Genomic DNA, 23,670 nt, shown 5'->3' with positions numbered 1-23,670 from the left:
ACAAAAAAGGTGCTGCTTGACTGAAATGGTCAAGCGATTCTATCAAGTATCATTTTCTACCTTTTCGGGCTCGAGAGACACAAATGTACGAAAAGGGACCATGGTGGAGTTTTCTTTTCTGTCTTTTTCAAACTATCTAAACATGAAAAAGATACTGAGTTACACCTTTGTCAGACTTGTTAAAATATTAAATGACATTGGATTCATCACCATGACAAACATGAGCTTCTCCTTCCTAGGGATCGTTAAACTTACAAGGTCAGATTCGTCTGAAGGATGAACTTACAGTGCAAGCATATGCTATCCCCTTCAAGATTGCGATTAAAAAATAATTGGGGTACTTGCCTGAAATGGTGGGGGAAAAATTTGGAAATATAATCAATTGTGTCGGTAGCTCACTCTTGAACATGACACTTTCTGCTTCGTGTCGGGTTGGGATATCCTGCTTTTTATCGTTGACCTTCCTGGTTGGGCCGTACATTTTTTCCTTCCAATTGATCTCTGCCACGTCATCTTGACCACTGATCCTATGGATCCAAAAGCTACCAAACTTCCAGTTGTGTCGTCGATATGTTCAAGGGTTGTCCTTCTGTAGTTACACTTATCTTTGATTCTTTGTATCATCCAAAATCATTTTGCATCACTTTGTCTCGTGTCGATGATGTGGGATACATTTGGCCCTCCTTCGATGCGGTCGCTTCTTTTTGACTTCAACTCATTATCCGAGAAGTTGAATGAGAGACTCTCTTCAGGTACCTTAGAGCTTGTATGCCCTAATGGCAAGTTCTTCGCACTCGACGACAATTTCACATCATTGGCTTTCGATCGAGTGATTTCACGAGTGTTCGACTTCAGTTCCTCTATTCACATTCTGTGGATTGTATTGATAGTACCTTGAGGACCGTTGTCATTATTGGTGGTTTCTCTCATGCTTTTTAATGTTTTACATCATTGACTGGTAATCAAGCGACTTTCTAGCATGTTCGACGTCAACACATCTATTCACATGTTAGAATTTGTACTTTTATCAGGTCGTGTTGGAGTGCAAGACCCTAGAATCATATCACAAAATTCCAGGTTGCGAAGTGATGTGACATGGTTATGATGATATACATGTCTCTTTCAGATGGATGGCTGTGACCATACCATGAGTTATCATATGTGATCCTTCTCATTATTGGATGATTGTGACCATACCTTGGTTTCATTATGATCCTCTTTAATGGATGGTTGCGCCCATGCCTAGATCCATTTACATGATCATTCTTTGGATGGCTGTGTCCATACCACGATTCATGTATCATTTGACATAATTTTTAGTTATTTATATGTATCTGTACTTTCTTGCAGGTTTTCTGATGACAGATTACGATTCCTCGTACCAATTCGTAAATCATTTCATCCCTCACTCTAGTTTGGCCTTCACACTTTAGGGGGAATCTGTTACACAACATTTTGTCATTGTCCCTATACTCCCCATTCCTTGATCCTGGAGGACATCTACAGTGAACCCTACATTCTTTCCCTTCATGAAGAAACTCCCATTGTGTCCCTCTTCATGAGTAGAACAATTCCCTTTTGCACCATTTCCCAAAAATATTTTGTTTTTCCCAGTTTACAAGACCGGCGCTAATGGCCCTTGTCCTCCTCGCACTGATATGCAAGGATTAACACTATCCCTAGTGCCGACCGAAGTGATTGAGCTTTGTTCCATTCACGTCTGTCCTCTTATGGAAAGTTTTTAAATAAAGAGCTAAAGCTTCCAGCTCTACAAGCTTCGTAACGGAAGTCTAGTAAATGGTTTGGCTGGATGGGGTCGAGGATGTTAGTTTGGGCTCCTTTCCCCTATAATGATGGAACTATCTCAAGAGATAATACCTTCTCCCATGAGAAGAGGATCCATCTCCCATCCATTCATGCTATATAAACCTCCCTTTTTCCCAAGCACAAGTTAGTGTTAATGTTGGTGTGCTAGTGCTAATTAAGTTTGGAGTAAACAACAAGCTATTCATAGTTGTAGCTCTCTAGTTGTGTGAAGGAGAAGTGTGAATTTGGTTTAGTGTGAAGCCTAAAGGGAAGAGCCTTAAAACTATCATTGTTGAGGCCACCATGGAATGCTAGCAAAAGTGTGTGGGAACCTGGTTTTGTCAGAGGAGAATGGAAACGTCAAGACAATAGTTGTAATCTCTTCTTGATTCAATATATATGCAACTATCAATTGATTTCCTACATGATGTGTCATCTTGCATGTTCATGGTTTAATGTTTCTTGACTTGTTAAATAGGTTGACTTACAATTTGTCTATTATCATGATTGTTGTTTGTTGTTGTTTACTTGTTTCAGGTTTTTGAAGAAGGAAATGAGAGATAGATGGAGCGAGAAAGCAAGGACATCATCAAATGGGATAAGCGTACTAAGAGGTATGCCCTCTTAATTGGTTCTAACCTAAGGAAATATTCCATAGAATGTATCAGTTATGGCTAGAATCATTATCGAGCTAGAAGAATTGTTTGTGTCCGCACTCATAATTTTACTTCACCACACTTATGTTAGGTCTAATAAGCACGGTCACATCCCTTCGCGGAGGCCTGGGGATCAACTGAATAGAATTGCATTAATAGACCTTAGGAAAGTATAGATCTATGCGAAGGTAGATATGAGTTGCAACGGATTAGGAATACCCATCACATGGTCTCTGGATGTAGAAACCTGGTTCTAGCATCCCCTAATATTGTTTTGAGTGAGACTGCAACCTGCACTATGTGGGTTGTTATCGAAAGGGCCAGCAGTTAGGCTTTTGTTGGTTGGCACGAATAACTGTGAACCTAGGTCAGGCCCCCTTAAGCCAATAAATGGTTTCGTTGTTGGGAACGGGATCTATCTAAGAGATGTGTGATAAGTGGTTTCCTACAAAGAAAGAGATTGAGAAGTGGATTGATCGAAAAGTGCACGTGTTTTTGGCTCAAGAGAGAAGGAGCCCTAAATTGTCTAAGGAGAAATGGTTGCATAGATATTTATACACAGATGACACCGAAGAGTTCTTCTATTTCTTCCCCAATGAACTACATGAGTGGTTGGCAAGATTGGTCGATAGCCAAGGGACGTGGAGGCTTAGCAGCCCTATAGTGTGGACTCTGGAACTGGTGCAACATCTGGAAGCATTAGGAAATAATATCACACGGGTCATGGATCATTGGATTGATCGCACACTTGGAATTTTTGTGAGTGAGCTTGCGGTTTATTGAAATTTCAGCTATAGCAAAGCAGAACGTAGGCTCTTCAAGGGACCGTGAGGTAAGTATCTGAAATCATTGAAAATGTGGATTAAAATGATGTTATGTGAAAAGAGGGTTATTAAATTACCTTGATGTTTGGAGCTACATGAAGTGGTAAATTATTCAGAATAAATGAAGGAACAAACTCTGAATACAATCCGCTGATCGAATCCCCATCGAGTGATGACAAAGGGACGATGCTGACTACACCACGAAGTGTAGTAAAATTGATTAATCAAGGTATCCTAAGGATACCTCGACAGTCCAATCCACCTCCATCTCCACCTCCACCTCATACGCTGACACCTTCACCTCCACCTCCACCTCCACTACCACCATTCAACATGGCAAACGTGATGAAGATGTCAGTTTTTAAAGGGGTAGGGAGTGAAGACACCGAACAGTTCTGGTTTGTTGCAGGAGTTGTATGGACGACACAACAGATTACGGATGATAACATCAAGAAAGAAGAGTTGGTCACATCCTTACAAGATTGAGCATTGACATGGTACATCAAGTACTGCACTGACAACCCCAACGCAACGTTGGCAGAAATTGAGCAAGCTTTGAACACAGAGTTTAGGAAGCCTAAGTCAGAGGCATAGTCAGTGACTGAGTTTAAAGAAATACAAAAAAAGATAGATGAGTCACCCTGGGATTTTGATCAAAGGTTTAAATGCCTAATTAGGTAGGCCAATATGGTGATTATAGATTCCCAGCATCAGAACTGGTATATCGCGTTGCTCTTACCACATTTAATATTGCCGCTGTCACAAAAAAAAGATAGCAACGCAAGAAGAAGCCTTAGAAAGCACGATGACGTTGAAAGCCTCACCCATACAGGATACAAACCTTGGAGTGCAACAGATTCACTCATAGTTGGAAAGCCTGCACTTAGAGTTGCATAGCCTGAAGAAAGGAAAGGAAACCCAACCGGAGGTGTGCCCTAAATTCTGGTGCTTGAAATGTAAGGGCCATGGGCACGATAAGGCCCATTGTCCAGTTTATCAGAACTATCTTATTGGGGGAGGCCATGTTCCCCTAAAAACAGAGAATACCATTGGGCTGAGCACGGGAGTTATTCCATGGTGCACTATATGTCAAGTTACGGGACAACATGCGATTGATAATTTCCATTTACTACAGAAGTTTGTACAAACCCCCTAATAATTATTTTGCAATTTCTATAAATTTATAGGAGATGACGAACACCATTGTAGGAGTTATGAGATGATGATGGACAGAACTCCTACCTATCAAATGCAGGCAGAAAACCAACCTCAGGATCAGGGCGTAGGAGAAGCGCGTAGAGCCTTTCAGGGTCGAGGATGAGGATGAGGGAAAATAATTGTCTATAACTATGGTGAAGCAGGACACTTCACACAAGATTTCCCAAACTCCATGCATCCGTCATGTCAGTATTGTAGATAGTTCGACCATGTGATAGAGGAATATCCGATCCTTATAGAAAAATGTGAGAAAAGAAGACGCAACCCCAACAACCTACGTAGAACATCTAGATGATGAGAGCAAATCCTTGCGAGTAAGATAACAGCATAAATATAGTAACAAGAAGTGGTATGGCCACTGGTGAAGATAAGGGCAAGCAGCTTGAGACTGATGGGTGGGTACGCAAGGCTGCCGAGAAAGAACTAGACTTTTATCTTAATCAAGCTAAAGACACCTTCATGGAAGCAAAGAATAACTTCGTTGAGGCCTCCACCTCACGAAGCTAAGAGAAAATGCTGGTTGTACATTACAACACAAGAGGTAGATCCTTCGGTATTAGCTACTTTTCTAAAGACCTGTATGAAGTTGTTGCACGATAAGAAAGTAGTAGAAGGGCTGCAAGAGTTAATCAACAAGTGCGCAAATAAAGAAAAGACCCCTGCTGAACAGTGCATCGTGAGAAAAATTGGTAAGCATAAGAGGCGAACGGGGCATGAGATGAGGCTGACTACGCAAATAGGAGAATATGAAATGGACCAAGTCATCCTGGATTTGGGTTCTGATGTGAATGTACTACTCAAGAAGACGTGGGAATGATGGGGAGATCTGCGTTGTAGTGGTCTCCTATTGAGCTGCGCATGGCAAATCAATAGAATATTATTCCGATGAGATGCTTATATGGTGTAACGATAGACATTGAGGGCACAAGTGCACTGGCTGACCTTGAGGTCATTGAAATAGTGGATGATAGTAACTCGTACCCCATGCTGCTGGGGATTGACTGAGCTTTTGATATGGACACAGTAATCGACTTGGAAAAGAGGAAAATGATGTTTGAAAGGAAGGCGCACAGGGTTGAAGTGCCACTAGACCTTGCTAAGGGAATGCGTTATACTGACTTGTTCGCGACTTTGTGGAAGATGATGATTTGGATCAAATATACAAGATTATAGTGCGAAACAAAGATTGGATCAATCCTATGGATGATGGATGAATTTTGTGGGATAGGGATACTTCCAGCACCTTAGGTTCAAACGAAGAGGCTCTTGAACACTAGTAGAATCGATTGCATGAAGTATCTACGCTAGGATGCAACATGATGGCCAAATCACTACAGTGTGTATCAACTAAGGTAAGAAATTTTCCACATTATGATGGTTTGACTGATGTGGTTCTGCTCTTAGATGAATTTGAAAGGGAAGTACCAGAAGAACATCGCTTCCAAGCACTAAAGTTGGCACTGCGCGCTACACCTGCCCGTTGGTGGGGTATGCACAAGGAGAGATTTGCTGGCTGGAAGGAATATAGAAGAATGATGAGACTAAGGTTTGGGTATGCTAATACCCGGATGATAGAAAAATATCGTGAGAAGGATGATCCGCACGATCATTTGGCATGATGGACTAAGACCTGGGGAACGAAACCACAACCAAAATTGGTGCAAATTTTTTGTCATACCTTAGATACAATCCCAATGAACTGGTACTTGGAAACGAAGCTTCGTCATGGGATAGATGAATGGGATATCTTAAGAGAGAGTTTCTTATTAACTTTCAGCTTTGAGGATGGGTTTGAATGCATTCATGAAACACTCCATGAGATAAAAGTAGTTATATTCAGAATGCCTAAGGAATCAATCGAATGGGCTCGGCTAGATTGGAGTACACAGTTGTGCCATGCGTTTGAATGTTACAATGTGACTGCTGAAGAGGAAGAAGATGACCCATGGAATATTAACATTCCAGAGACAAAAGGACAACATAAAGTTGAAGGACTAAAAGCAGAAAAACCAGATATATTATAGCTTTTGAAAACTAAACAAGTAAATATTGGATCTGAAGCAGAGCCTAAGTTCGGAAAGATAAGAGACTATTGGGATGAAGATACAATCGATAAGGTGGCTGAACTACTGTGCGAATACCAGGATCTATTTCCAACAAATTTTTTAGATCTGAAAGGGATCATAGGAGATTTGGGTGTAATGAAAATTACTTTGAAGCCTGACGCAAAGCCCATCAAGCAGTGACCTTACCGGCTCAATCCGAAGTATAAAGAAAATGTGCGCTAGGAGCTTGATAAGACGCTAGATATCGATATTATTGAACTGGTAGATGCATGATAACACAAAATTACAAAAGCAACTTATCTTTATTATTATTCTTCACCCATACATCTAGATATACCCTGCACACTCAGCTGCAGGGGTCCACACACACAACTGTGGACTTTCCAGGCCTCTGCACACACAGCTGCAGAGCCTCTACCTACTACCCCAACCCTCGACTCAGACTTACAGACGCTTTCAGACTATTTTCTTCAAAAACCCATTACATTTAATCCTCCCAAAAGAACTACCTTTCCCTCATAGAGCCTCTCTCTATTTATACCCTTCCTTGGCCTGCAATCCCTGTGCAGGCCAACTCTATTTACATTTCTTTACATTATTTTCTGGGTGGACTACCCTTTGACTCAACCTATTATATTTCACGCTCCACATACTTCAGAGTTTTTATAATAATTCAATCCTACTTTTTGGGCTTTCTGCCCCAAAACCATTATGTGGGACCTCCGTTACCCAACATCTATCACAAGTGTCGCACTTGTCACTCATATCGTCGGTTAGTCAAACTGAGTGTATGTTGTCTTGTTGGTTCGAGGTGTCTTTTCATTAAGTCATGTTGAGTGTCTATTCACGAGGTCATGAATGTACGAAGTCACTCGTTCACACACTTGGTCATTTTTTTGAAGCTCTGTCGACCGGATCATCCTCCAATAGTCGAACACCCGCTGAGTTACATTGCGCAGTTTCATCTCTCAGTGATTATGTATTGTTGCCTAGAATGGCACATAGCTTGAGGCTATCTCCCAAGCTGTCTACACTGTGCAACCCTGGAATCGACTTGACTAACTATCACCTAGAACAAGGTAGAATTTTCCTAGCAAGCCATTTCAATCTGTGCTACCCGCAAGCACATCAACCGAGCCTCTAGCTAGTCAAATGAAGAGTTTGACCGAGCAGTGACCCTAGGCCTTACTCCCCCAAAAAATTGTGCAAAATCTACAAAGAATTCCTACTCTGATGACTGCAGAAACTACACAGACATGTCGGATAGACACCCTATGTCCGTCACTGCAATTTTTCCAGCCAGTCACCCAAACAACCAACCTATTGCTCTCCCAGAAAACTACACATTTTTCATGAGAAGTCACCCAACATCCCGCTCAGCTCAAAAACTGCGCAGGGATGTCCAACAAGCCAACCTCCCAACATTGTATATTTTTTGCCAGCAGCAGTCCCGTAGCCCGTTGTCAACTCCCTAGAAAACCTGTGTAGTTTTTACCAGCAACACTCTTGCAGCCCGCTACCAGCTCCCCAGAGAAATTGAGTAGTTTTTACTGCCAATCCCCCTTTGTTGCCTACATTGCCTACCTAAAAAAATTACGTAGATATTCCCTTCAGCCAAGCCAGATCCCGCAGACAGTCACTGTTGATCTGGATTGTCCATCTTAGTCTCCCAATGAACTCTGCGCAATTTTCACTGGTAGTACCCAGAGCCCGCATCTTAGCTTGAAATCTACCTTGTGTAGTTTCAGAGAATTGTCCTCTCTCCTGGTCACCTGCATCCAAAAGTGAACGACAATGCATAATGGTAAACTAGGAGATTTTTGGATTTGTTGTTGTCTCGTCATGAGTGATTGCAGATACAGGTACATGGATGATACATGATATGATGATGAATAGGATGAAAAAGGAGAGCATGCGAGAAGATTGTTTCACGGATGGATGAATAAGGAATGCATGTGAGGATATTTTTTCGTGAACAAAATAACAAGGAGATCATGCGAGGATATTATTTCATGAACAAACAAATGAGGAATGCATTCAAGGAGATTTGTTCACGAATGGATAAACACATGAAGCATGCCAAAGTACAAGCGAAGGAGTGACATGCACATGCAACATCAAGCAAACACCAAGACCAACGAAGACTCCAGACACCTTGACATGCAGAGGTGAATCGATGAGACACCAAGAGAACATCCATCACTCAACAACATTGCAACTCGACATGCACACCACCACCAGCATGAACATACCAGCTTCGTCATGTCAAGTCATGTCATGAGCCATCTCGGCCACATCACTACTATGGGCCACACTGTCGTAATTGCTATGGGGTAAAATGCACGGGATGAAAACTACCCTCGAAAGTCTTCCCGAGACTTCTGACAGACCGTAATGTTATCTGCAAAAGGTACCTGTTACACACATGTTCATCTATCTGACATATATTGACAGGATATGGAGAAAGGATCACCTTTGGTTCTTTCTAGATTCGCTTGGGGATCTCCATACGGTAAAAAGAACTCCTCTTGACTGGCTCCAAGACAATTCCTGTGCAAAAGAATGAAGCAAACCAATCACAGCATATACTTCTGATGATTAATGAAAGAATCCATAACAAACATGTATAAATGTGTAACTTATCTACTCAACATAACAAGCATCAGAATGAACAAATGAATGCACAATATCACCAACACTTCGAGTAGTGGAACACAACTGCAGTCCTATATTCAAAAAAGTGATTACAACAACCCTGTTGCATTAGCCTTCCTTATCCCTTCTTCCTCTCTCTCTCTCCTTCTTTCAGCTAGCTCCTTCAAGAATATGACAATATCACAACAACACCATGTACTATCCTTCTAAATGCTCTGACCCTTTTGAAATGGCCCTCTCGTTTCTTAAATAGCAATCGATTTAGGGCTGCCCAACTCCACCTATAGTTCATTTGGGTAAAAACCATGAACCTGCATCATTTACCAGCTTTTTCCCATTTGCCTCTATTTCCAGAACAGAATTTCTCCAAATATCTTGATTTTTGGAGATTCCCTGCTTTTCTTGCACAAATTTAGGGAAATAATATCTAGATATTTTATGGCAGATTCATTGGCATAACCACTTGAGCATCACTAAAGTTCACTAACGCTCTCCCTGGTCTAACAACATGAGTTAGCAGGTAGACTAATGCTCCCTTATGCTTGTAAACAAGCATTATAAAGCAAGTTGTCAGTGTACAGAGAGCGTTAGTGTGGATTCTGGGCCTACAAATGTGGTCATTCTTTCAGTCATATTGTCTTTCTCCTCTGAGTTGATTAGGAGGTCAATTTGTACTATAACAGATGCCCCCTAAAGTATGAGATCAGAGGTAGAGACGATGGCCGAAATACTTTATGAAAGTACTGTAGTTTCCCGTCAAAATATTTGTAGAGAGAGAGAGAGAAGTTTCGGGTGATAAGGAAAACCTAATACAACAAAAGCACATATATATGAACTGCTAAAATCATGTCCTGAGTCAGGCATTCCTATGCTCAGTAGCTATGTCAGAGTAACCTTCTCCTTAGGGATATAACAATGCTGGCCGCCAATATGGCATAGGGTGGATCCAGTGTCATAATAGATTATCCTGAAATGGTTGTCTTCAAAGAACAATATCGCAACTTGGGGGAGGAACAATGCTGAATGATGTAAGCCTCTACCCAAGGTCTTGATTCCTGCTTCACTAAACAGCATAGATCGGTACATGTGATAAAATGAGTTGACGTCGAACATGCACGAAATCATCTGATTACTAGCCAATAATGGAGACTGTTAACAGATGCGAGGAAGGCCACCGATAATCGTGATGGTCTCCTAGATGCACAGTGCAAACTAGCGAGTGTGAAAGATTTTTTTTTTGTCGTCGAACACTCGTAGAATCGCTTAACCAGGACCCAATGATGAAAACCCATGATCAAGCACAAGGTAACCTACCACTAAAGTCTGCAAGCACCAAGGCACTAAATGTGTTTCTGGGTTATCTTCCTAGATAGAGTGTTGAAGTCGATAGGAAGGAACCTGTCAAAAGGTAGGCAATGACGTGTACTACATCAATCGACACGAAACTAGACAAGGATGATTTTGTTTTCTGAAGAATCTTTTGAGCTTTTGGGTCTAAACGATGGAGGGCATGATGAAAGGATATGTAGGGTCAGTTGATCGAGGAAACAAGTAGGGACCCTTGAACAATAGAAGGCACGACAATAGTTTTAACCAGATAGCACTAGACTCATGAACACTACAGAGTGTTTAAGATACGGAGATGCAATGGCATCAGGGTATATAGGCTAAAAACTCATAGGTTGGTAGGGTTCATATTGAGAGGCTATCAAAATGACAGTTTATCTGAGGGAGTGCCATGTTCAAGGGAAATTTTGATGCCAAACCACGCTTTAGGATACGGTTGTATTTCCACTTTCCCCGTCTGATTTTTAATGAGTCCAAACAGGTAAACTCATTGATCTTTTCATGTTTAGAGAGTCTGAAAAGGATTGCAAAAGAATGACTCTTTGCCCTATCTGATTATTTTAATGAGTCTAGACAGGCAAACTCGTCGATTTTTTCATCTTTTAAGAGTCTAAAAAGTATCGTAAAAAGAAAAACTCTATATCTTGTCTGTGTATTTAAAGAGTCCAGACTAGACAACTCGGTGAACTTTTCATCTTTAGAGAGTTTGAAAAGATTGTAAAGAGAGACTCCATGGTGGTTCTATTGTCATAGTTGTTAAATGAGTGCGAAAAAAGGTTAATAGTATACCCGTATCGGTTACTTTTCCGTATTTAATCTACTGGACCCGGATAAAGAGAAACCTTTTTCCAATATATGTCGACCTCATTTTGTTATGAGTACGAGGTGGCGGACTAAAATCATGTTTTGTCATGACACTTTAACAAGCTCAGTAACAAAAAACTCAAGATTTTTCATTTTTTAACGAGCTTGAGAAAAGTACCTGAAAGAATGCTCGGGTATCTTTTGCATGTTTAACGAGCAGCAAGACAGCTCGGGATTTTTTCAGTTTAAAGATTGAGAAAAAAGTGCCTAAAAAGGATGCTCTATTGGTATTTTTTAGTTTATGAGTTGGAACTAGATCAAAAAAGATGTGCTCAGAGCATTATTTGCATATATTTAACGAGTGCAAACGATGAAAAACTCGAGGAATTTTATATTGTTTAAAGAACGATAAAATATCCCTAAAAGTGCTTTACGGGTTGTGGTATATATGTTTAACAAGCTCTACTACCAAAACTTGGAGGTGTTTATATTTTTTAAAGAGTGATAAAATGTCTCCAAAAGTGCTCTATTTATCGTTGCATAGATTTAACGAGTGCAAGGATAAAAGCTCGGGGATGTTTGTATTTTTTAAAGAGCAATAAAATATCCCTAACAATGCTCTACCATAGTTAGAAAGTGTTTAATGAGCTTAACGATGAAAACTCAGGGATGTTTGTATTTTTTAAAGAGCAATAAAATATCCCTAACAATGCTCTATAAAGTCTTGCATGCAGCTTTTACTGCTTTTCATTCCTGAAGTGCTTTCATCAAAAGTAGTAAAAAAAAGGTAGCAATTCCTATTATCTGGGTTCATGCATGATAAAAAATCATGTAGAATCGACTATTTCCTCTTTAATGATTTACACTTGTCCATGTCGAAAAGGGAAAGTATGGAATCTGCAGGGTCAATACCCCCGATAGCCGAAAGCAAAGCTTTCCTTTGGCTGGGACAAGTTTATAATACTTCGAGTGCTGACATTGCTAACAGTGCTTGTGCCAAATCCTCTACGATGTTGTAGTGTTGGGCGGCACGTGCAGATGTGTTGTGCATTGTGCGTTGAAGTGCCCCCTTGGGGGGTCGAATTACAAAGTCCTCAACCAGCCTTTCGATTCGAAAATCGTTAGGTGGCGATGGGTTTTGACCTGTGGATGATTGTACTTCCGGAGCGACAAGAGCTTCATACGATTTGGCTCTTGTGGTTAGTTCTACTGTTTCAAATGTGTAAATGGTAGAAATTCCTTCACCAGTCGAAGGTTTTTGCGAACTATCGCTACCCCCTGATGTGGGCGGCAGTTGGTTGGCAACAAGATTTTGTTGTTTTTGATTAGGAAAAGGATTTCTGAGGACCGCATGTGTCTTACTAGAATCTTTCTTGGTAAGGTAATACATGCATTCTTGAAGACACGGACAACGCTAGGTTACGTGATCTTCAAGAGAGAGTTTGCATGAATATTTGGTGCCTTTATCCTTTTCCGTATCAATAGGCACAGTGGCCTTCTGTTTCGTGTTGGGCTGCTTAAATGACTTCTCCTCAGAAGGAGTGGTCTTGTTCTGTTTCTTCTTGTTCTTGCTACTAGATTTATGTGTAGACTCTACAGAGTTAATCACAGTGGTAGGAAGAGCAGTCCTTTTGGTAGAGGGGTCTACTACCAACTTGGAAATGGACCCACTGATTTGTTTAACAATGCCCATGGAGGTTGCGTCGATGATCCCGTCGGAATGCGCTCCAAGGCACTGAGTGGTGGGGGGATTGGGGTTACCGGGAGCATAGGGGATAATGTTGTAGAGAGTTCCAGATTATGAATAAATTAAATCCAAGTGCTGGGCATGACGTATGGATTGGTCCTCCGTGACCACACCACCTAGAGCGACATCTCTAGTGATTTGCGGGAGAAATGACTTACAGAACCAGTTTGTTAAGAGGAATTCAGGGATGGGAACTTTGACTAACCTCCACCTACGTCTCCATTCATGGATATGATCGAAGATGTGGGTGGCAGTATCCTGACGAAACGAAGTAAGGAACTCTGTCCCTATCTGATAACGGATAGGTAACTGAAAGTGCTTTAGGAACTCCATCGCTAAAGTGTCAAAGGTATTCACTAATGCACGTGGTAACTCAATATACCACTTTGCAGCATTTCCAGTGACAGTGCGGGGAAATAGACGCAACCGAACACTGTCATCCACCATGGAGTTAGAAAAACACCATAGATGGTAGGTGGTGACGTGAGTGCCCCGATCCTCCCCTTGTTTTCCGTCGAACTTAGGAATACCCGTCGGTATTTTATGCAGAATCGACGACCATTGTAGGTTATGGTAGATGGGGTCGTTAGTCAACTTGTATAAGTTGGGGATATCCAATGTTGCCAAAAAATGCAAATTGTTGGGTGCCCCCGACTCGGACCATTATGAAGACAGATGACCTGAGGAGCTCTATGCTCCTCCCATCGTTTGGTTCCCCATGGTGTACATGGGCTGCGTGGTGTAGCAGTTGTTTTGCGGTACGGTGTTGTAAATTGAATTACCATGAGGATTTTGATACTGGGGTATGAAGTTGCCCCTAGTATAAGTGGTGCCCCCTTGACTCATCTGAGTTTGTGAGTAGGGTGCCCCCATGGATTGGGTGGGGATCCCTTGTGGATTCCCAACCAACACTGAACTAACCATATGGCTTTGATTGATAGAGGGAAAACTCATGTCAATCAGCGACTGTCCGTGCATGCCTGAGAATGGCGGGGGGACTGTGAGATTCCCCGCCGGCATGTGCATATTGGGAACCACCCCAGATATCTGAATCTGGGGGTTAGAACCATACATTGGCGGCTGACCTTGGTTTTGGTAAACTGGAACCGCACCCATAGTGCCACATTAAGTGTTATATGGAGCACTATATGTGGCATTAGTTGAAGGTATGCTTTGGCACACCATAGGAGTGGAACCTGGCATCTGCTGGGTTCTGCTGATAGAGGGTGTTGTGTGAGTTGCAGTACCTGGGACAAACGGGATTTTGGGGTTCCACATTGTCGATGTTGTGATGACCATCGACTGGGGAAGTGGTAGAGGACTCACAGTGTCTCTATAATTCCATAACCCTTGAGGTGCCAACTGAATAGATGGGAGAGTTCCTCCCATTGAAGATTGAAGTACTGGTACGACGACATCAATAACAGGATCCAACAAATTTGTAAGTGGAGTGTTAAAATGAGGAAGGAATCCTTCCGTGAAGAAATCCTCCGGCAAATCAGAATCGTCGGTCGTCCAAAATGATCCCGTGTGTGATTTAGGAGACTGAATCCTTGAAGATGAGGAATCCAAGTCAGTGGATCTCGACAGATCCTCCACAGTGAGTGGAGGAAGTCCTAACAACCATCTAGATTGACAGTGAGGGCCGAATGTAGCCACAATGACTGGTAAATTTTATCAGATAAATTTTAAGGTGATATTCTTTAAGTCTCAAAAACGACAGCACTTAGGTACCTAAAAAGAAAAAATACACTAAAAACGAAAATCAGTAAACAAAGTGAAATTAACTTGTCTGATAAACACCAATTATCGGAGATGAAACCCAATCTCTCGATGAGTAACAGAGAAGATGGCCAAATATACAGTTATGGTTACTTTTGAGCTTCGCCCGAACCTCAAATTAAGGGGCCAAGTACTCTCGTGAAGATGAGCACCTTCCCAAAAACTGAAGACAAAGTAGGTCCGTCCCTTTGAGGTACCAAGACAACCCGTCCCAGTCACCATAGGTAAGTACCTAGAAGCATTGGCCACTAGATATATCTTAAATCACTGACATTACCGAGGGGGACATAGTCCCATACAGCACGCTATGTGTGCAGGATACCTAAGTCCTTGACACAGTTCCGAAATCCCCGAAGGGACCCCCGTTACACAAAATGCCCAAAGGAGTTGTAAAATAAGGTGGGCTACCTTCGATTAAAATCTGATTTTGTCTCGTATTTAGCTCTGTTGTGAGTGGAGTGGTCTCGGTAATATGAGTGCAGAATGATTTTTCAATTTTAACGACACTAGTTTGATTTTCAACCTTGGGTAGTTGACTCAGTCTCTTATCCCAAGGTTCTAATCTATCTAATGTTGGTTTGCTCTAAAAAAGAGTATCTAATTGATTTTAGTGTACTTTTTATTTGTCTTTGGAGGGGGTGTTGACGTATGAATATTATGAGACTCTCGACTCGATAAACTGTGCAGAACAATGCTTTAAAAAAAAATTCGCAAACAAGTCTTATTCTACACATGTATTATTTCACATATTCATGTATTCGTCAGTGCATCTAAAAATCATTCAACACTTTGCATAACCGAAAGTTCCTTTTCTCAATATTCCCTAACAACTATTGAACCAAAACAAAGCAGCCTACAACTAATTTGACAGAAGGAGATGTACAGTTTATTAGCGATTCTTTCAATAAAAATTTCTTTTATGAGAGAAAAACTAAAGCATTTTCTTAAAAAATAAATTTTAAGACACCAAATTTGTTAGCATGATACTGTTGCAAATCTTGATTTAGCCCTTGGGACAAGTTTCCCCCCCTTTTGGTCCACAAAATCTCTTGAAAAACCAGGAAATGGGAGACTAACGCTCTGTCTGTGTGTAAACAGAGCTTTAGTTTGGCCACTAACACACCCTGTGCATAGCCAAAGAGCTTTATAAAGCTCTGTGTAGACCAGCAACTTGCGTTAGTGAGGGAAAGAGCTTAAAATGTGGGCTTTTGGGATTAGTTTCTGAAGAGAAAGCAACTTTGCAGGATGCAACAAGTTAGATGGTGGATCAGAGAAGGATATGAAGAAGCAGGAAGCTCATAGAAGAGAGAAGAGATCTGAGAGGAGTCTGGATAACCGAGAACTAAAGTATAGTCCCCAGTAGAGTCGCCAGTTCTGCTATGGGGTAAAATGCACAGGATGAAAACTACCCTCGAAAGTCTTCCTGAGACTTCTGACAGACCGTAAGGTTATTTGCAAAAGGTACCTGCTACACACATGTTCATCTATCTGACATATATTGACAAGATATGGAGAAAGGATCACCTTTGGTTCTTTCTAGATTCGCTTTGGGATCTCCGTATGGTAAGAAGAACTCCTCCTGATTGACTCCAAGACGATTCCTGCACAAAAGAACGAAGCAAACCAATCAAAACATATGCTTCTGGCGATTAATGAAAGAATCTGTAACAAACATGTATAAATGTGTAACTTATCTACTCAACATAACAAGCATCAGAATGAACAAATGAATGCACAATATCACCGACACTTCGAGTAGTGGAACACAACCGCAGTCCTATATTCAGAAGAGTGATTACAACAACCCTGTTGCATCAGCCTTCCTTATCCCTTCTTTCTCTCTCTCTCTCTCCTTCTTTCAGCTAGCTCCTTCAAGAATATGACAATATCACAACAGCACCATGTACTATCCTTCTAAATGCTCTGACCCTTTTGCAATGGCCCTCTCATTGCTTAAATAGCAATCGATTTAGGGCTGCCCAACTCCACCTGTAGTTCATTTGGGTAAAAACCATGAACCTGCCTCGTTTACCAGCTTTTTCCCATTTTCCTCTGTTTCCGGAATAGAATTTCTCCAAATATCTTGATTTTTGGAGATTCCCTGCTTTTCTTGCACAAATTTAGGGAAATAATATCTAGATATTTTATGGTAGATTCGTTGGCGTAACCACTTGAGCATAACTAAAGTTCACTAATGCTCTCCCTAGTCTAATAACATGAGTTAGCAGGTAGACTAATGCTCCTTTATGCTTGTAAACAAGCTTTATAAAGAAATTTGTCAGTGTATAGAGAGCGTTAGTGTGGATTCTGGGCCTGCAACTATGGTCATTCTTTCAGTCATCTTGTCTTTCTCCTCTGAGTTGATTAGGAGGTCAATTTTTCCTAATGTAATGTAACGTGGAAGTCCAAGAGACCCAAAAGTGAACGTAAATATACATGTAAAGTTGAAGAGTCATGTAAGTCAAACAATCATGAGGGAAGTCAAATAGTCACAAGGGCCAATTTTACCCTTGGCTATAAATACCCCTCATTTGTACATGCAACAGACTTTTTCACCTTGGCTCCTCCCACATAGTCTTGAGAGTCTATAATCTTTTCTTTGAGGAGTGAGCAGTGGCTCTAACGCCCCGCTTACGAGGTTAGTGATGTATGGTGTACCAATGTGCCTTGGAATTGCTTAATTCAGAAGCTTGTTAACAAGCCAGTATGTTTTCACACGTGTTGTAATTGTTTGTAAGACTATTATTTTAACACTTGTAATGCATGTTGCTTTAACCTCTGTTAAGACAGTTGAACTATTTCGGTTGTTCTAATACATATTCTTATGAAAATGTGTTGTATAGTTTGTTAATGTTATCTTTCCCATGTGGGCTACCTCGTCGAACACAAGACATAACGATTTCCATAAACTTGTTATAACAACTGTCGCACTCGCATGGAATATTTCATTGGGAATTGTACATTCTATCCATTCATTGTGTGTTTGTGACTACCACATCCATGTGGACTACTCCACTGGAAGTTATGCATGTCCTATTGTGTTTTGTGTCTCTGACAGAGTTAGGACTCTTCCCTTTCAACTAGAGACTCACTTCCACCCTCTCCCTCTGCGGTGAAAGAAACTTGACAGAAGTAACACTGGAACTCACTAGGCATGCAAACCTAGTTGTTCAAATAAAAAGAAGATCACTCTCACAAGCTCAGAAACAATATCTAAGGCATATCCTTAAGATAATGGCAACCAAGCCATCATATCGGATGGGACTCCTACACCAAATGGTGTGAGGTATAGTTGGGACTTCATATAGAGGAGATCCCATGAATGTTGGTAGGTCCAGAACCATCAACATTTCAGGTGCTAGAAGGAGGGCCAGATGAAAGGCTGAGTCATCACATTCCTTTTTTAATATTTGCACATCTATCATGGAGTTTGTTATACTTCACCCTTTGAAATTTCTGTCCAACGGACATATCTTTCACGTCGAGAGGGAGTTTTGGGATGACTTGTCAGAAATCACGTATGATGGTGAAGGTGAAGTGGTCTGGCCTGAGCACTTAGATGACTTCCATGTGCTCATGGAGAACGTGGAAGGTTTTAATGAAATATAGATTTGTTCGTTGCTCGCACACACAATTCATGACCACCCATTGTGATGGTGTAGCATACTGCCTCATAAATCTATGCACTCATTCAAGCAGTTTAGTGATCTAATTGAATCTATTTTTCACCATTTTGATCCTGAAGCACTTGATAAAAAATTGTTAAAACAACAGAAGTGCCCGCATGAATCGCCTATGTGTTTTTCACAGCACTTCCTTCTATTCATGTTTGAAGCTCCAAAAAGTCAAATGAAATTCCAATATACCATGGACATATTTGAATATTGCCTTACCAAATCACTTTGTCCCAAAATGAAGTTAAAGGTCAAACCCCACTCAACATACTTTGGTGATGGAGTTGGAGTTGCGCCATCACAAGTGAACACAGTCATTGTCAAAAGTGATTGTCCGCCTTTCCCTCATCAACCAGCTCCACCACTACAGAGTCATATGGGAGAACAAGCGCACACATTTGTTCAACTGTCACATACTCTCACCCTCACTACTCTCAATATTTGTGCAAATTTGATTGAGAAGCCCATGGGTTGTCATACACACTTGTTACCTCAACCTCTGTCTCTGTGTTCTGTTGATCCTTCGGATTGCACTGTCTTGTGTTCTTCCATTCCAGAATCTACACCTATTGTCAATAAGGAACAAGTCATTGATGGAGTTGATGTTGCACAACAAACCTACACTATCATTCATGAAAAGCATGACCGAACAACTGAGCATGAACCCGCAGTGAAGGATGACCTCCTTCTGTTTGCACCTCATCCACTTTTTCCTGACATCGATGGTGATTTTTTTATCTCTAATTGTCCTTGTGTTAATCCATCCACGGATGCATCAACTTCCGATCATTCGCAGAACACACTTGATGTCGGTCCATCATTTCATAGAAGAGAGGAAAAATTTTTCATTAAAAATCCACTTTATTTTTCATCTACTTTTTCCAAAAACGTAGAGGGTGAACATTCTTGCTTCTCATCTACCCCTCTGTATGATTCATCAAATCATTAGGATGACGACAAACATCCTGAATTTTCTAATGACAGTTTTCATGGTCTCTGTACTTATTTATTTGATTACAATGTTGATTCACTCATTGTTAATCGGTCTAAGCCACTGGTCTCCAGTGATCTATCTATTGACAAAGTGGAAACCTCGTAGGTTGTCGAGGCACTTTAGCCTGAACTAATGATTATGTTAGGACCTCACTGTCCTAAGGTTAGTTCCACTTCCGATCAGAAAATTTGCGAAACACACAAGGCTCCACATCACTCATTTGTATGCACTGAAGATCAATCCAACACACAGATTTCACTTCGTCCACCGAAATCACATGATCCCATCACTTGCGCATTAGAGGAATCATTCACAACAAGCACACTCGCAAGGAATAATTTTTCTCTTTTTCTCATGTTTTCTTGTCTACCATAGTCAAGAGACTGCATATCCTTATCATTTGTATGTAGTGTGTCATAGCACTATGGTAAGTCCACAGAGGGTTTGTCTTGCGCTTTCACTCTTTTCTTTTCTTTGGATGCATTTAAACTTGGAATCTGTTGGGCCTCATTGTTATAAATTTTATGTTTGTTGGTTCGCTTGATGGTTCTTCTTACAAACCATACCTTCACCAACATGGGCCAGCCAATGCACCAGTGGCTGCATTGGAAATATCACTTCACATGAGTAGGCCCATGCACTATTTAGCATCGGAGTAGGAGTAGTGTGTGTTTGTTTTCTCGCTTTGCTTTCTTGTTGTTATTTTTTCGCTTTGCTTACTATTTTTGTTTCTTTTTTTTGGTTCGTTTAGTATCATGTTATTTTTGGTTTTGTAAATAAGTGTTGCCCTTTACTGAATTCTAGATTTTGAATGAGTATGTGGTTGAGATCTAAAAGAGTCTTGTCACACTCCAACACTTGGTCTGTCTTGCAACCATCTTCTCTATGCTTGGTTATAACCTTCGGCTGATGAAGTCTTGATGGAAAATACGAGCCATCTGCAAGGGAAGTTTGGTTCCAAACATGAACTTGTGTCCACACTGGGAAACCCCATGCCTGAACTAAGCTTTCTGCTCTGTGTATTCAAGCTCATCCAACTAGTAGAAATGGAGAAGGGGAAAATATCTAGCAAACATATGTCAGAGGTCTTACATACTTCTCTGAAGGAACTACCTCCTCTGCTCTGAATAAGTCGAGATCCCTCTTCCGCCCCAAAAAAATAAATAAGTGCTTATGCACAATCCTCTTTAGAAATACAAAATCGAAAGAGAAAGGCTTCTAGCATAGAGAAGTGAATCATGCAACTCCACCAAGGTACTGACCAAGTTCGCTGGTAGTGGAGCAATGCATGTGTTCCTGCATGACTCTGTCAGGGTACTGTCTAAGCCTACTGGTAGAGGAGCAACATCGGAGATGAAAAATTATACTCTGAAATTTTTGTAACTCATGAGCCAAACTACCCTTCCTGATTTTGAAACACTGTGATCAAGTTGAAACTTGTTGTTGTGTTTGAATGAGTTGGTGAAAGGTGAACCATGTCTGTCCATGAGGTAGGTGGGAAAGCTGAAGTAACCTGCACAATGATTCAATACTCCTTGAAAGCCCAAGGCCCTGTTCTGTCAAAGGATCAAAACGGAGAAGTTAGAATTCAACCAGTGTGTCGCCAAGTGTTGTAGCAGCTGCAACACCCTCCAAAAATTTGGCTTGCATTCAATTTCAGAGCCTTCCTTGGGTTTTTCCTTTATGTTTGCAAGCACCCAGGATCATCCCATGAGCTTGTGTTGAGTCTTTGTACCCTCCTCGCTTGACCATTCAACGGACATATTTTGCATGTTAGTCATAATGTCATTCTTGCAATAATGTTCTAGCCATGCACAAGATCTGCCTTCATGTGCACAAGTTGTGTCTGCTATGTAAACATCCATCACACTCACACACAAAGTTGTATGCACTATCACGCAAAAGTCATCGCAGCCATTCAACGATCTATCACAAGTGTCGCGCTTGTCACTCACACCGTCAGTCAGTCAGACAGAGTGTATGTTGTCTTCTTGGTTTGAGGTGTCTTGTCATCAAGTCATGTTGAGTGTGTGTTCGCAAGGTCATGCATGTAAAAAATCACTCGTTCACACACTTGGTCATTTTGTTGAAACTTTGTTGACCAAATCATCCACCAACAGTCGGACATCCATTGAGCTACATTGTGCAGTTTCAGCTCTCAGTGATTATGTACTACTGCCCAGAATTGCGTAGATCTTAAGGTTGTCTCGTAGGTAGTCTGCACTACGTAACCCTAGAATCGACTCGACCGAATGTAACCCGAAATAGCACAAAAGTTTCCCAGCAAGCCATTTCATTCTATGTTACCCACATGCACATCAACCGAGCCTCCAATTGCTCAACTGGAGAGTTTGACTGGGTAGTGACCCTAAGATTCACTCCCCCAAAAAATTGCACAAAAGCTACAAAGATTGCCCACTCTGCTGATTGAAGAAATTTTGCAGACATGTCAGATAGACACCCTGTGTTTGTCGCTGTCTCCCTCAAAACATTGCGTAGTTTTTCCAGCCAGACACCTAGACAACCGGCCTGCTGCTCGCCTGGAAAACTGCACATTTTTCATGAGCAGTCACCCAACTGCCCAGCATCCCTCTTAGCTCAAAAGTTGTGCAGGGATGTCTAGCAGGCCAGCTTCCCAGCATTGCACAGTTGTTGCCAGTAGCACTCCCGCAGCCCGTCCCCATCTCCCGAGGAAAATTGCGCAGTTTTTGCCAGCAACACTCCTGTAGCTCCCTGATAGTTCCCAGGAGAAATTGCACAGTTTTTGCTACCAATCACCCTCAGCTTCCTTCACTTCCTCCCTAAATAATTTGTGTATATCTACCCTCCAACCGATCTAGATCCCATGGACAGTCACTACTGATCTGGATTGTCCATCTCAATCTCCGAGTGACCTCTGCGCAATTTTCACTAGCAGTGCCTGAAGCCCGCATCCCAGCTTCAAATCTGTCTTGCATAGTTTTAGAGCCTTGTCCTCTCTCCTGGTCACCTGCATCTGAAAGCGAACGATAATGCATCATGTTAGACTAGGAGATTCTTGGATTTGATGTCATTTCATCATGAGAGATTAAAGATATAGGTACATGGATAAGACATGATGTGTGTCGGCTTAGTGGGTCCTAAACCAGGTTCGGAGTTAGTTACGCCAAACAAAACCATACACTACTAGCCCTTTCGGCATCAACCCTCATAGCATGGACTGAATTCTCACTCGAAGAAGTATGGGGGGATGTTGTACCAAGTTTCCACACCCAGAGATCAGTATGATGTCTTGTTATGTCCTAGATCTTCCTTCACGCAGATCTCTAAGCCCTTAGGGATTGGCGCTGTAGTTTCCTTCAAATGGCCTCTAGACCTCCACGAAGGTCTATGATTGGCTTCTACAAACCTCTAACAGATAGGTTATATAATTACGTGCATCATAGATTAACCTTAAATCAAAATCCACATATATTTGCTTAAGTGCTTAGTAAACTTAATAGAAAGTATTATAACCTATGCGTAAATACTTAACATGCATTGCATTAAATTAATATTACTTATCCAGTAGATTTGCGCATCAATACATCATTATTTTCATAAAGACATTATCTCATCACAACATATAGTGCAAACATAAACAACAGAAGGAAACAGATAAAACATATAAATTTCTCCAACAGTCTTCTTTATTAATCTTCAGTACAAGGTTACAGACTCAGAACTTCCCTGCGCACTCAGCTGCAGGGGTCCGTGCACTCAGCTGTGGACTCTACTTTAGGCCTCTGCACACTTAGCTACGAACTCTACTCTAGGCCTCTGCGCACTCAGCTGCAGAGCCTCTTCCCCCTCTAAGACTTACTTCTATGCGCTAACTCTCTAAGACTCCATTTGTTGTACCCACTAACAAAATCATCTCTCTTAGACTCCCTAAGACACACCTATTTATACAATCCCATGGTCCGCGAACCAAGGGTAGATCTCAAAACTGACTCAATCATTACATAAACAAGGGTAGAATTATTTTTTGACTCCTATCTACCTATGCACTCCACATCCACAATTCACAGACACTTTACATCTTCTTGTCAAAAATTACATCAAAACTTGGGTTTTTA

Source organism: Pinus tabuliformis, chromosome 9 (assembly GCF_031772625.1).
Source record: "Pinus tabuliformis cultivar Carrire ecotype Pingquan chromosome 9, CPIR1, whole genome shotgun sequence".
NCBI lineage: Eukaryota > Viridiplantae > Streptophyta > Pinopsida > Pinales > Pinaceae > Pinus > Pinus tabuliformis.
The sequence above is the reverse complement of the archived record's forward strand: the minus strand, read 5'-3'. Positions refer to the sequence as shown.